The sequence below is a fragment of the Carlito syrichta genome, unplaced genomic scaffold, assembly GCF_000164805.1.
Source record: "Carlito syrichta isolate Samal-C Ts95f unplaced genomic scaffold, Tarsius_syrichta-2.0.1 Scaffold305630, whole genome shotgun sequence".
In the NCBI taxonomy this organism is placed as follows: domain Eukaryota; kingdom Metazoa; phylum Chordata; class Mammalia; order Primates; family Tarsiidae; genus Carlito; species Carlito syrichta.
The window spans coordinates 528173-543300 of NW_007249726.1; positions in this window are offsets into that span (position 1 = coordinate 528173).

The following is a 15128-nucleotide window of genomic DNA, read 5'->3' on the forward strand; positions in this document are numbered from 1 at the left end:
ATACATACCTTTTGCTAAATTTGGAAATGTTTCAGGAAACATTTTTTCAAATAATCGATCATCCCTAAAGCCTTTTTCTTATTCTTCCAGAATGACAATGTCATAAATATTTTATCGTGATCCCACGTGTCTCTTAGGCTTTATTATTTTTATTTTTAATCTATATTCTATTATTCAAATCTGAGACTTCCTGCTGCCCTATCTTCAGCTTTGCTGATTCTTTGACAGCCCTTCATTCTTTTCTTGAGCCCATCATCTTGTTTTCTATTTGACTGCGGTAATTTTTAATTCTTAATTTTCTGAATGATTCTTCTTTATATCTTTAATTTCTTTGCTGAAACTTTCTGTTGCTTCATTAGTTTCAAAAATGTCCATAATTGCCCACTGAACTGTGTTAATGATGGGTGCTTTGCTTTCCTTGAAGGATAATTTTAGCATCTGTGTCATCTTGATGTTGATGATTGTTAATGGCCTTTTCTCCTTCAAGTTGAGAATTTTTTCTGACTTTTGATATAAAAAGTGACTTTTGATTTAAACCTAGAGATTTTAGCTGTTTTGTGATGAGGCTGAATCTTGTTTAAATTTCTAACAGCCCTCTTCTTCTAAAACTCTAGTGACAAGAAAAGGGTCAGTGCCTCATCACTGCCAGGTGTCATTGCAAGTAAAATTTTCATTAATCTGTGGTGTGATGGTGGGTCTCCTAAATACTGCTCAAGTAAGGGAAGGGGCAGGATCAGGGTATCCTCTGCTAACAGCACCTTAGCAGGATTAGATTTTGGGTATAAGTTTTTTACTGTGTAATTTGCCTGAAGCAGAGCAGTTACAGTTTAAAAATGTACTTTCTTGCTAATCTGATCCTTTGGCTAGAGAAGACAAGTTTTCCTTGAGAACATCTTTTTGCTTATTCACCTGGCTTTTCTGAATTTCTCAGTGGTCTGCCTAGTTGCATCTTTCAGAGTCTTTGTTTTTAGCTAGTATCCAGGTTTTTTAGTGGTACGTAGTAGAAGGAATAGGAAAATATAAGAGATTCAAAAAAACTATACTCACTGTAAAAGAATTGTTCACTGTATTTTATCCCTGCCTCACGTTTACAATATTTAAATCTTACCTCAGACCCCGTTATACTAGGCATATTCCTTTGCCTGGTAGTGACTGTGATTGTAAAGTTATACAATGTTTTAAGCAGTGTGTGTACTTAGAACTCTTGTTAAGCTCTGTTTGCCCCAATTGCCATGCTGACTTCTGCTTCTGCAATGGGATGTAAATGTTAAGTGGTAAGCCCCTTCCGGACATTCCTTTGCTTAGATTGCAGTAGACTCTGAGGTGCTAGCCACTCTCCTGGTGGGCTCTATGTTGGTTCAAATCTCCGGCTCCCATGCCAAAGTTAATTTACACGCAGTGACTGTGTAAACCTAGCTTATCTGGCATTCCATTCCGCCCGTTTGGCAGTTACTTGTCCATCACAAGTAACTAAGCCTGAGTCCACGCAAATTGAACCCGAATCAACCAATCAATGTCTTTGTAACTGCATCATATAGTTTTTATACAATCTTGTGTGCACAAGTTTGTAAAGCCACCCCTCCCCTTCAGAATTATGTATAAAAGGTGTGTGTTAGCCTGGGTCGAAGCTCTCGTCCCTGAAGTCGCTGCATCAGCTTCAAACATGAGCCCAGACTTGAGCCTGAATAAAGACCCTCGTGTGTTTGCATCGGAGCTGGCTCTTTGTGGTCTCTCGAATTAAAAATCTTGGGTTTGACAGTATATCTTTCTGAAACCTCAAGTTTTCATCAGGAGCTTTGTAATCAAAACATAATGCATTTATTGACATTTTCCTTATAACTAATTTTGTGTCTTAAAAAAAATATTTGCACACACCACATGCTTCACCTATGTTTTTGTTGAAAGTATGCATTACAACTTTTAATCAACAATTTTCCTGAAATATTTTCTGTTTTTGTCCATAAGTCAGTTTGTCAATCTTCATTAACAATAATTCATTGTCTTAATTTTTTTGAGTCTATGGTAATTCTTGATATTTAGTAGAGTGAAATTTCAGCTGTCATTTTTCTTATTTGAAATTGCATTGTTTATTTTGTATTTTTCACCAATGACATTTTCATATGACCTTTTAAATGTTTGTTAGTATCCTTCCCCTTCCAAAATTAATAACCGACTGAGATTTTAATTTCAATGATATCATATTCAGCATTAATTGTGAAGACATTTACATCCTTAGAGTAGTGAGCTTTCCAATTCATAAGGCCATTTTATTTTTTGTTTACATAGGCATTTTTTAAATTCTCGAATAATGCTAAGTGGTAGTCAGTGTAAATGCCATCTCCTGCACCTTTTATTAGATCCTCCCAGGTTTAAATGCTCTGAAATGCTGTCGGTGCTGCAGTACTTGATGCTAGTACTTGATGCAGTACTTCCTTTGAAAGCTTTATTTTTTAACCTATCATAAAGGTATAATAACTAGAGTATAAAGTTACAAGATTGTTTCCGTCTTTGGTTGGGGATATCCAGCAAGCCAACTTAAGTCCCCCAAATTATCAATGCTTTAGTAGAAATCACAGCTCATAGAATTTCCATGTGTCAGTGCAATCCAAACAGTCGAAATGCATGTTTTACAAGTCATGGCTCGTTTTTCCACTAACCATAATATTGCAAATACACTTCCATGTCATTAAAAATATTTACAAATGTTATAGGAGAAATACAGAGGGTGCAAAAATGTGTTCACATTTTAAGAATAATAATCTTGGGATGAAAATTTTCCATTTTGCTGTTCTAAGACTGCATCGTATGCTTGTTCTGTTAGCTCCTGTCTCACATGCTCTTTGTCTTGGTAGACTTCCGTGGCAAGTGTGCAAATTGTTCCAAAAAGTAGGACTTGTGCAAGGCCTCCCGGATCTTTCCTTGAGCACATCATGCACAGTACTAAGCTTCTCAAACTTATCATGAAGGTGTGCCATTGTTAGGTGTATTGAAGGTGCTGTTGCATACTCATGCTTCCATTGTCATTGAACTTCCACAATGTTTTCAAATTTCAAACACCACTTCAAAAGGGTTTTGCACTCCTTGAACAACAATCGTACTTCCACCTTTTTCTTTGACTGCCTGCCTGTTGCATGGTGATGCTAGCATTCATTTAATTATGGCCAACTTTTGAGCCAACCTCATACTGCATATTGCTACAATAATTCAACATAAAAATTGATTCATACATAATATGTCTTAAATGTGTATACATTTTATTTTGGCACCCCTGGTATTATAGTCCATTTAGGATATACTGTACTTGATGTCATCACTTATAAGTAAATTGGCATTTATTGTGTCTTGATTTTTTTCTCTACTATAACTCACATCACAATTATTTTATACCAAGCATATTTTTTAATATTTAAAAATTAATTTAGCATTATATTAGAAATAGATAAAAAATATATAATTTTTTTTAATCCTTATACATTTCTAAATCACTTTTCAGATAGTATGTGCTTATTTATACTTGGTTTAGGATAATAATAAGATATACTTCTCATTATCAAATATTATTTTCAATGCCCATTTGGTAATACTAAAGCAATTTTGGATAGTAATTTACTTTGTATTTATTTAATCACAAGTTAAGAGAAAAGTTTTTATACTCCGTCATATGGTCTATTTTATAAAATTGTTCCTTGCATTTGCATAGATGCAATATATATGTAATAAATATGTAAAACATATAGATAAACACATTCAGTGTGTTATATATTTGTTAGCATATTCAGTGCAGTGTTGCCTCTGATGCCAATCAGTTCTCAGCTATTGAATTGGTGTTTGAAAAAGCATTTCAATTCTGACACTATCTAAATTATCTCACTGTCTACCTGGAATTAGGATAATTGCTATAGTTAAAATATTTAATCCTCTAAACCACATGTCAACATTTGATTCCAAATATTGGAGGTTGTGCCCAATGAGAGGTTTTGGTCATACAATTGGATCTTTTACAACTGGTTTGGAGCCATCTTTGGGTAATAAGTGAGTTCTTTTCTTATTCTCTAAGTTTCCATGAGACGTAGTTGTTTTATAAAAAGAGCCACACCTCCCTCCTCTCTCTCTCTCTTGCTTCTTTTCTCACTATGTAATCTTAGCACTCCATTTTCCCCTTTTTACTATGTGTGGAAGCAACTGAAGCTGTTAGCAGAAGCAGATGCTGGTGCCCTGCTTCTTGTACAATCTGCTACACAGTAATTCAAATAAACCATTTTTCTTTATAAATTACCAGCCTCAGGTATTTCCATATGGCAACACAAAAACTGACCAAAGTGCTTCAGGTTCCACAAGTTAAAGGATTCTGTCCTTTAAAACTGCCCCCACCTCAGATGCCAATAGCAAGTATCAGGCAAACTGTATTTCCGACAGAGCAGATACACATTGGGGGCTCCTACCACTCCCTCACTCTTTCCACAGGATGAAAAAAAAAGTTAGATTGACTCACAAAACTCAGGAAGACACTTTACTGATCTTTACTGACTTATTATATAGGATATAACACAAGAACAGCTAAGTGGATAAGGTATACAAGGGAAGGTACTGGAGGAGAGGCGAAGAGGTGTACCACCTTCCAGCAAGTTAACAGGTTCATCAAGTCAGAAGATTTTTAACCTTTTTGTTCAGGAGTTTTTATAACACTCAATTTCCAGCCCCACCTTCCTTCTTCAAAAGTTCCGGAGTTGGGCTAAAAGCTTCAACCCTCTAAGCACTTGATTCTCATAACTAGCCCTGTCCTGAGCCCAGCTAGGGGCTCTACTCTAAGTCACTTCATGAGCATCAACCAAGGTTGATGGAAATGAATGAATTTTCATGTTTGATTGAAGGGTGTTTATTATGAATAGCAAAAGACATGTCTATCACTTAGGAAATTTCAAGGGTTTTATTAGAAGCTGTGTGCCAGAAATCAGTAACAAACATTAAATAGGCTTTCTTGTATTATACCACATATATACACCGTTTTAGTGTTTTTTCCTGATGGATTGTTCATAGAGTTAGTTAATAAATTTTTAACGTATACTTCTCTCTTATAATAAATATTTACTCAGTGTTTTTTTCTTTTTTTGAGTTGGAGTCTCACTCAGTCACCCAGGCTGGAGTGCAGTGGCTGCTTCCGGCCACCATAGCCTGACCTGCTGGGCTCCGGCGATCCTTCCACCTCAGCCTTCCGAGTAGCTGGATTTACAGGCATGCACTACCATGCCCAGTTGATTTTTTGATTTATTGTAGAGATGAGGTCTCGCTGCCCAGGCGGGTCTCAAACCCGCGGGCTCAGGCAATCCACTCATCTCAGCCTCCCAAAGGCATGGGATTACAGGCTGAGCCACCAAGCCCGTCAATTGCTCAGTCTTTTAAGTGAGCTTTGTGGAGATGACATATTACTTTACAAAATAGTTGACGTCAGTATGTTTATGATAGTGTCATTATTTGTATGTGAGAATCACTTTTCCCACTGAGGTAAGTTAATATTTACGTTTTACTCTTATAACATTTTATATTTTGCTGCTCTTTTTCATTAAAACATAATGTATTTGTGTAAATTATTTTTATTAAATATATGATAATTTTGCACATATTTATTTTTCATATTTGACAATTGCGTACATGTTTTTGAATATGTTTACAAACACATAACACAATAAAAGTGTTTACATATATATTAGATATTTGTTACATATATATTACATCTATACAAATGCAAGGAAAAGTTTTATAAAATCGGGCATATGGTTGAGAAATAAATTGTGCTTTTTAAGATAGTCAATCAATTTTCTTTTTTTAAATTTATTTATTTATTATAAAGATGCGTGGTACAATTTAGGGTTAGGTATAAAAACATTGATCATGGAAGTACCCTTGTTGATGAGGTATGCCTCTCCCTCCCCTAGCAGTTTCCCTCAACTGCCAGTCCCACTTCCCTCCCCTGACAATTTTCCATTACTCCCAGTCACTTTCTTATGGCATTATACTCATTCGAGGTCACCCTATGAGTGAGAATATATGGAACTCAGTTCTTTGTTTCTGTGATAAATCACTGAGTATGATAGATTCCAAATCCATCCAATTTGCTGCAAAGTCCATATATTTGTCATTGTTTATGGCTGCATAATATTCCATTGTGTATATGTACCACATTTTTTTTATCCAGTCCAGTTTCAACGGGCAACACAGTTGGTTCCATGTTTTTGCTATTGTGAATGGAGCTACGACAAACATACGTGTGCAGGTATCTTTTTCATAGAATAATTTGAGTTCCTATGGGTATATTCCCAATAGGGGAATTGCTGGGTCATATGGAATGTTGATTTCTAGTTCTTTCAGAAATCACTACACTGTCTTCCAAAGAGGTTGTATTAGTCTGCATTCCCACCAGCAGTGTAGAAGCGTTCCTTTTTCTCCACATACTTGCTATCATCTGTTGTTGTTTGTTTTATTAATGATGGCCATCCTTACAGGGGTTAGATGGTACCTCAATGTGGTTTTGATTTGCATTTCTTTGATAATGAGTGAAGCTGAGCACTTTTTCCTGTGTCTGCCTGTATATCTTCTTTTTTTTTTTGAATTGGAGTCTCGCTCTGTCACCCAGACTGGAGTGCAGTGGCCACTCCCAGCCACTGCAGCCTTGATCTGCTGGGTTCCAGCGATCCTTCCACCTCAGCCTTCCAAGTAGTGTCTTCTTTTGAGAAGTGTCTATTCATGTCTTTTGCCCACTTTTTAAAGGGGTTGTTTGTTTTTTTTCCTTTCAGCGCATATGGATTCCTTGTAGGTCCTAGATGTTAGACCTTTGTCAGATATACAGTTGGCAAATATTTTTTCCCATTCTGTGGGCTGTCTCCCTGCTCTCTTGATAGTTTCTTTTGCTTTGCAGAACTTTGTTAATTTGATGAGGTCCCACTTGTCTATCTGATTTCTTAAAGTATTGGCCTTTAGGGTTCTGAATAGGAATTGGTTCTCAGTTCCAATTTCCATAAGGATGTTTCCTGCACTTTCTAAGATTCTTATAGTTTGAGGTTTTATGTTTAGGTCTTTGATCAATTTAGAGCTAATTTTTGTGTATGGTGATAGGTAGGGGTCCTATTTCAATCTTCTGCATGTGGTTGGCCAGTTTTCCCAGCACCATTTATTGAATAGATTCTCCTCTCCCCAGTGGTTGCTGTTGGAGGCTTTGTCAAAGATGAGTTGGTTGAGGAATTGAGACTTTGCTTCCAGAATCTATATCCTGTTCCATTGGTCTATATGCCTGCTCTTGTACCAATACCAGGCTGTTTTGACTATTGTAAACTTATAGCAAAGTTTGAAGTCTAGAAGTGTGATACCTCCTGTTTTGTTTCTTTTGCTAAGGTATGTTTTGGCTATTTGTGGTCGTTTATGTTTCCATATAAATTTCTGTATTGTCATTTCTAGGTCTGAGAAGAATGATGTTGGTAACTTAATGGGTATTGTGTAGAATCTATAGATTGCCTTGGGTAGGATGGGAATCTTAATGTTGATTCTTCCTATCCATGAGCATGGGATATTTTTCCATTCGTTTGTTATTCTTGGATTTCTTTGAGCAGTGTTTTGCAATTCTTATTGTAAAGTTCTTTCACTTCTCTGGTTCTGAAGATGCCGAGGTATTTCATTTTTTTTTTGGTGGTTATTGTGAATGGGATTGTGCTTTTTATTTGGGTCTCTGGCTGCTGATTGTTGATGTATAGGAATGCAACTGTCTTTTGCACATTTATTTTGTACCCTGAGACTTTACCAAAGTCCTTTATCAGTGCAAGCAGGTTTTTGACAGATTCTCTTGGATTTTCAAGGTACAGGATCATATCATCAGCAAAGAGGGATAACTTCTTTTACCAGCTCCATTAGGTGATTTGTTAGGCTCTTCAATTGTGATCTTTCCCCACCAAAACCCCAGCTTATAGAGATATAAATTCACCTCTGAGAACTGACTTCATGGCATCCTAGAGGTTTTGGTAAGATGTTTCTTCATTTTCATTTGTTTCCAGGAATTTTTCAATTTCTTCTCTGATTTCACTGTTGACCCTTTCGGTGTTCAGTATCATGCTGTTTAGTGTCCATGTACTTATGGGCTTTGGGGAAGTGTTGTTGGTTTTGATATTTATTTTTATTCCACTGTGGTCTAAGAATGTGCGTGGCAAAATTTCAACCTTATGAAACTTGTTTATGCTTGATTTATGGCTAAGGATGTGATTGATCTTGGAGTATGTTCCATGTGGTGATGAGTAGAATGGATATTCTGTGGTTGTTGGGTGGAATAATCTACTAAGTCCATTTGGTCAAGTGTCAAGTTTAGGTTCTGGATCTCCTTGTTGATTTTTTTGCCTTGATGATCTATCTGAGGTTGTCAGTGGAGTATTCAAGTCCCATGCTATAATAGTGTTAGAGTCAATATATTTATTTTTTAGTTCATTTAGTAGTTGCTTTACAAATGCTGGTGCTCCTGTGTTGGGTGCATATATGTTTGTGATGAATATTTCTTGTTGATGGGTTGAACCTTTTATCATTATGTAGTGTCCTTTTGCATCTTTTTAAATTTTTGATAGCTTAAATATTGTTTTGTCTGATATTAAGATTGCAACTCCTACCTTCTTTTGTGATCCATTTGCCTGGAAACTCGTTTCCATCCATTAACTTTGAGTCTATGTGCATCCTTTGTAGTGAGATGAGTCTCCTAGATGCAGCAAATAATAGGGGCATGGTTTCTTATCCAGTCCTCCATTCTGTGTCTTTTTAGTGGTGCATTTAGTCCATTCACATTCAGGCTGATTATTGGAATATGATTGTTTATCTCTGTCATGAGAGTCTTATAAAGTTTTTTCTTTGCTTGCTTGTTTTCTTTTGGCTTTGGGGTTAGTATTTCTGCATGTGTTTTCAAGTTTCCTGTTGCACTGTATTCTCTGCTGATTCTGTGCTCTGCTGTTCTCTTGGGAAGTGTGTGGTCAATCCTTTTCTTTTTTCTTCTGTACTTAATACCTTTTTAATTATCTCCTGTAGAGCTGGTCTGGAAGCCGCATAATCTCTTAGAGATTGGTTGTCTGGGAAGGATTTTAATTCTCCATCACTGATGAAGCTCAGCTTGGTTGGATAGGAAATTTTTGGTTTAAATTGTTTATCTTTGATGACTTGGAATGTAGGGCTTCAATTCCTTCTTGCTTGTAGTGTTTCTGCTGATAGGTCTGCTGCTATTCTGATTGGTTTTCCCCAATAGGTAGTCTGACATTTTTCTCTTGCTGCCTTTAGTATTTTTTCTTTTGTGCCTACTTTGTGTTGGCAAATTACTATGTGTCTAGGGATTGGTCTTCTAATTTGATGTCTTGTGGGGGTTCTCTGTATCTCTTGTGCTTAGCTGGTGACATCTCTAGTGAGATGGGGAAAGTTTTCTTGGATTACCTCCTTGAATACTTGTTCCAAGTTGTTCTCCATTTTCCTTTCTTCTTCTGGGATACAAATCAAGCGTAGCTTCAGTCTCTTGATATAATCACACATCTCTTGTAGGCTTTGCTCCTTCTTTCTGAATCTTTTTTCTGTGTTTTTTACAGATTGGGTTAATTCCATGTTCTGGTCTTCAAGTTCTGAGATTACTTCTTCGGCTAGATTGATTCTGCTTTCCATGCTTGTCATCTTGTTACTTATTTACCAGATGAAGTTTTTTATTGCCAGAATCTCTGTTACAAGTTCTTTCAGTGTTGCATGTTGTCTTTCTTGAGTCTTATTCACTCTTTCCAACCATTCCCTGATCCCTGTTTTATTCTGGGGCCAGTCATTGGTGACTTCCATTGTTTGGGCACCAAGATCTGATTTCTGAGGAGTTTTGTCTTTGGTAGACTTGGAATTGCCTGAAGTCTTCCTTTGGCTTTTCCTCATTTGTGACAGATATCTTGTTGTGTTTTTTTTCTCTTTAGTTTTTTTATTCAGTGTCAGGGGGAGAAGCTTTTCCTTTGATGTTTGCTCAGTCCTCTATTCTCCCCTGATCCAGGCTCTGGATTTCTTCTATTTTGAAATAGGGATGGGAAGCTTTGCAGTCTCTTGTAGTTTCTGAAATGCGAGTAAAGTGGGGGATGGGGTGCTAGGAGTTAGATGCTACTTTCAACTTAGAATGTTCACTTATTGTGGTAAGTTCTCCCTGAGACCCACTCCCCACCACCATTATATGATGATGCAAAGCAGAAACCAACGCACCCCACAAAACAATCTGCAATAATAGCAAAGTGAGATAAAACAAACCCCAACAACAGAAAAACCCCAAGAAAACCAAACACACACACATGCCTAGTATGAAGTAAATAGAGAAGAAAGACAAAAAGACTAAAGGGGGGAGAATAAGAAAAGAGAGAGAGAGAGAAAAAAAAAGGTGAGGGGAACCCTCACACCTCACACATATATTGACACACTTCTTTAATTGTAAAAAATGATATTATAAAAACCCCAGAAGAACAAAAGAGCAAAGACCAACAGTAAAATCAAAAGATGAACACTCATTCATTCACATACACACACAAACAGAGAATGACAATTAAAAGCAAAAGAAATGAAGAAAAAAGAAAGAAAGAAAAATTGGGGAGGGGATGCAGTTCAAAGCCTCACATACACATTCATGCACAGTGGAAAAATATGTTTTAAATAGATGAGCTAACAAACAGTCAGAAAATTTTTAAAATTAAAAAAAATTGAAAATTTAAAAAACAAAAGAGAACAAAACAAAAAACAAAAACAGAGACCAAAAAACCTGTCCTCTTGTAGCAGGCTCTGTAGTTGTTCCTCTAATCATCTCTCTCCTGCAGAGCTACCTCTTTCACTATCTCCTCAGGGAGTAGAGTAGAGGAGAAGGAGGGGCTGTGAGGTGGGTGGGGCTGCAGTCCTCCCCTCCCATTCCTCTATGGTCAGGGAGATCTCTGGTGGGGATGAACAGGATAGTCTCTTCCCCAGGTATGTACTCTCACGATGTTGCCCCGGTCAGGCCTATCCTGGAATGGGGTTCTCCTGTTGCGACTGAAGTGCAGGCTCTGTCTGGGTTTGTACCTCTCAGTCGTGGCCCAGTTATGTGGGTCTGACATTCAGAGGATTGCTAGAGAGGAGGGGGTTTGTGTCAGCCAGGACTCACCACTAATCCCTTTGGAGTTCTTTCTAGTCCTTTTCTGGTCACACCCTTTGTCCCACAGTGGGATCAGGGTAGGGGGTGGGGTGCCTGGAATTCAGCACTCTTAGGTCCCTCTGAAGTTTGTGCTCTCAGGATATTTCCTCTGGACCACAATCCAGCCCTGAGTAATTGATCTGCCATTCACAGAGACCAGCTCTCTGGGTTGCATCAGCAGCCCCTTCAGCACCTTGTTAGGTCTCTCTCCTATTTCAATGGTAAGGGAGCACCTGGGGCAATTGTTTGTGTGTTGCTTAGGCAACAGGTTGGCGGCTGGGGGGGCTGAGGGGGCTGGGTGGAGCAATGCAAATTTCTGCCTGGAAAATGACTGAGGTGGGTGGCTCCTCACCAAGCATGTATTTTTCTCTCTGGATTCCCTCAATTCTCTCTCTTCCAAAATCATATCCTGTGCTCCAGTGGGTCCAGTATGCCAGGCGATGGTGTGTACTGGGTGCCAGGTGCTGGGAATCAGCTGAATTCAGCAGGCTTTTCTCAGGCGTGTTCTGGCAGCAGACATTTCTGCAATGTTCTTGGGAGCTGAGTTCCGATCTCAGGGTGTTGGGAGCCTGCAGTCACCCTCAGAGGGGGGACCCAGGTGGATGCAACCGAGTATCCCCTCAGATGGACTTTCATGTTCCCACCAGTGCCCGCCTACTCACATGGACAGTCTCTATCGTCACTTGCCTCCACGAGATTTCTACAGCACGACTTGTTGGCCGCCATATTAAGCCCCTCCAGTCAACCAGTTTTCAATGTTACTAGTTTGAAAAAGCTAGCCGGGCTCGGTGGCTCAGCCTGTAATCCCACGCCTTTGGGAGGCTGAGGTGAGCGGATTACCTGAGCCCACGGGTTCGAGACCCGCCTGGGCAGCAAGACCTCATCTCTACAATAAATCAAAAAATCAGCCGGGCATGGTAGCGCATGCCTGTAATTCCAGCTACTTGGAAGGCTGAGGCGGAAGGGTTGCTGGAGCCCAGCAGGTTGAGGCTGCGGTGGCTGGGAGCGGCCACTGCACTCCAGTTTGGGCGATAGAGTGAGACTCCAACTCAAAAAAAAAAAAAAAGAAAGAAAGAAAAAGCTTTATTAGGTTTTTCAAAATTTGTAAGAAAAATAAGTAAATAAAGCTTAAACTCTATATTTCAATATCATATTTCATGTCAAATTCATATTTTTAAGGAAATATTATGCTAGAGAGGAAGTATTAAGAAACTAGGGTGATAAGAAAATTAGTGTTTTAGCTAAATTATAACCAAGTTAATATTCTTTGTCAATTGCTATGAGATTAAATATTTGGTTTTTGTTTCTTTTTCTTTTTTTTTTTTTTTGAGTTGGAGTTTCATTCTGTCGCCCAGACTGGTGTGCAGTGGGACACTCCCGGCCACAGCATCCTCGACCTACTGGGCTCCATGATCCTTCTGCCTCAGCCTTCCAAGTAGCCGGAACTGCAGGCACGCACTACCACACCTGGCTAATTTTTGATTTATTGCAGAGAGGAGGTCTCGGCAAGTTGTCCAGGTGGATCTTGAACCCACGGGTTCAGGCAATTCATTTGCCTCAGGCTCCCAAAGTGCTGGGATTACAGGCTGAGCCACCGAGCCCAGGTTTTTGTTTCTTTAATTCCTAAATGTTCTTAATGTTCATGTTGTCCTGACTTTTCCTTCTCATATGATTTTATTCTTTTTTGTTTTTTATTTGCAAAAATCACTGCAGACCAGATACTAGACTAAGAACAAATAGATTCTCAAGTTAGAGGAAATAAGTCTAAATATATATAATAAAAATTATAATAAAAATAAATTTAGATTGTAAAACAAGAAGTCCTTTCTCCAACATAAATTCAATATTTGTATTTGAATATCATGGTACAGTAATCAAAATTTGTAGCACTAATTTTAAATGAAAATTTAAGTGCATGCTTAGAAAGTAGACCACAAAATGAAAGCCTAGTACAGAAAATATAAAGTAAAATACTTGAAAGATATGTTAAAATATTTAAAGAGAATTCATAAGAAAATCAAAAAAATTATTAAAGAAAATAATAAAATATTTTGACAGATTACCATACATCTGGTTTTACTGCAGCATGGTCCAGAGTCACATTCTGCAAATCCAATCAGAATGCAGTCTTGAGGATTACAACATTTTTTATGAGAGCATGCCTATAAACAAAAACAATGAAGTCAAATATTTTAAGTCAAATGTTAATCAAACACATAAATTTACTTATTATCAAAATATACTAAGGTATATTTTGTGTATTTCTTCTAACGTAACTAAAATTATAGCATGACTTTTGATTTCTGTATTTATTTTCACACTACTTAATTTAAACCTTATGTATTTTCTCTATAGAAAAAGCAAGAGATGATAATAAAATCACTCATTATTTCATGCTAAATAAATAGATCTATCATAATGTAGTGCAATTTATTTTAATCTTATTTTATTTAAAAAATTTGCACAACACATTTTCATATTTTACATTTTTGCATCTATGGATTTATCCATATGTTCAAGTCTTTTAATTTATTATTAAATAAATATCAATTTATGTAGACAAAAATAAGATTTCTAAATAATGACAATATTTTATTATTGTAAATGATATCTCAAAGAAAAATTTTATGAATCAAGATGGCTGACTAAAGGGGTCCAATGCTCACTTCCTTCACAAAGAAATATAGAAACAAGAAATAAGCACACTTTGAGTAGAGCTTCCAAGGGAGGACACTCAAACTCAACAAAAAATTTAGAAAGACTTTTTAAGGAATGGAGACTCAGGATGGCATCGCAATAAGGAATGCGAAACACATGGCTAGAATAGGCTCAGAGTAAAGACAGAATCCACAATGCAGGTAAAGATAAACAAAAAGTCTCCAGAAGTCTCCTGTCACCACCATGAACGCCTGTAATTCTAGGTACAAGAGAAACCCAAAGTTCTCACAGATCCCTAGCCCAGTATAGAGAGCTGCTTATTTGTTGTTCTCTCACATGGTTGTGAGAGAAGAGATAGAAGCTGGTAAGACAGACAGAGAGGGAGGATCTCAAGAAGACTTAACACTTGTGGGAACACTCACTACACCATCCCCATTATTTAATTTTTGGTTGGAAATGTGGTTAGTGTGGTTAAGAACTTCCTTTCAATCCAGGGGGTACTGCTAAAAGGAACTTTTTGCTGCTTAAACGCAGGTACAGTAGCTTAACTAAATGTTGTAACTTGACCTTGGCTTATTACAGTATCAATAACATAGCATTTGCATTGTGGTTGTACCCCATCGAGTGGGCTTTTCTGTGGTACTTGTCAAGATGGAGTGACTTTGGTCAAGGACTCGCATGCACAATAAGAATTGGGTCTCAGGAAGTGAAAGGGGCAGAGGAGATGTAAATGAGAGAAACATCCCCAGAAAAGAAAAAATGAAAACCACACACAAAAAAACTCCTAGTACCAGGTAACCTATTTTGGCCCCGCTCGCTTCTCTGGAGAGAGCTTTGTTGCTTAATAAACTCCTTTTTTCACTCATCCTTTTGGTGACCATGTTCCTTAATCTTCTTGTTCATGGGAAAAGAATCCGAGGTTGCTGGTTTTAGCTGAGAGGAGTCCAAAACTCCTGCAACATTTTGGTGCCGTGACTCAGGTTGACGAATTCAGAAGGGTAAGTGAAAGTGGACCTGTCTTTTTACTTTCATTTCTGAAGCTTCTTGTCCTCCAAGTAGTTTTCTCTCCCTCAAAACCAACACAGGCCTCTGTCAGCCACTTAAAAGCAGATAGTGCAGCAGATTCTACAAGTCACAGAGGACAGGCTTGCTGGAAAGGGCTTAGTCAATCTGCCATCGCCTTTGGGTGCTGAGAATGTTGGCTGTGTTCTGAACCACTTTCCTTTCACATATGTCTAGCTGTTGAGTGGAGCTGGATAAATTATGTGAATAATTGAAGTTTTCT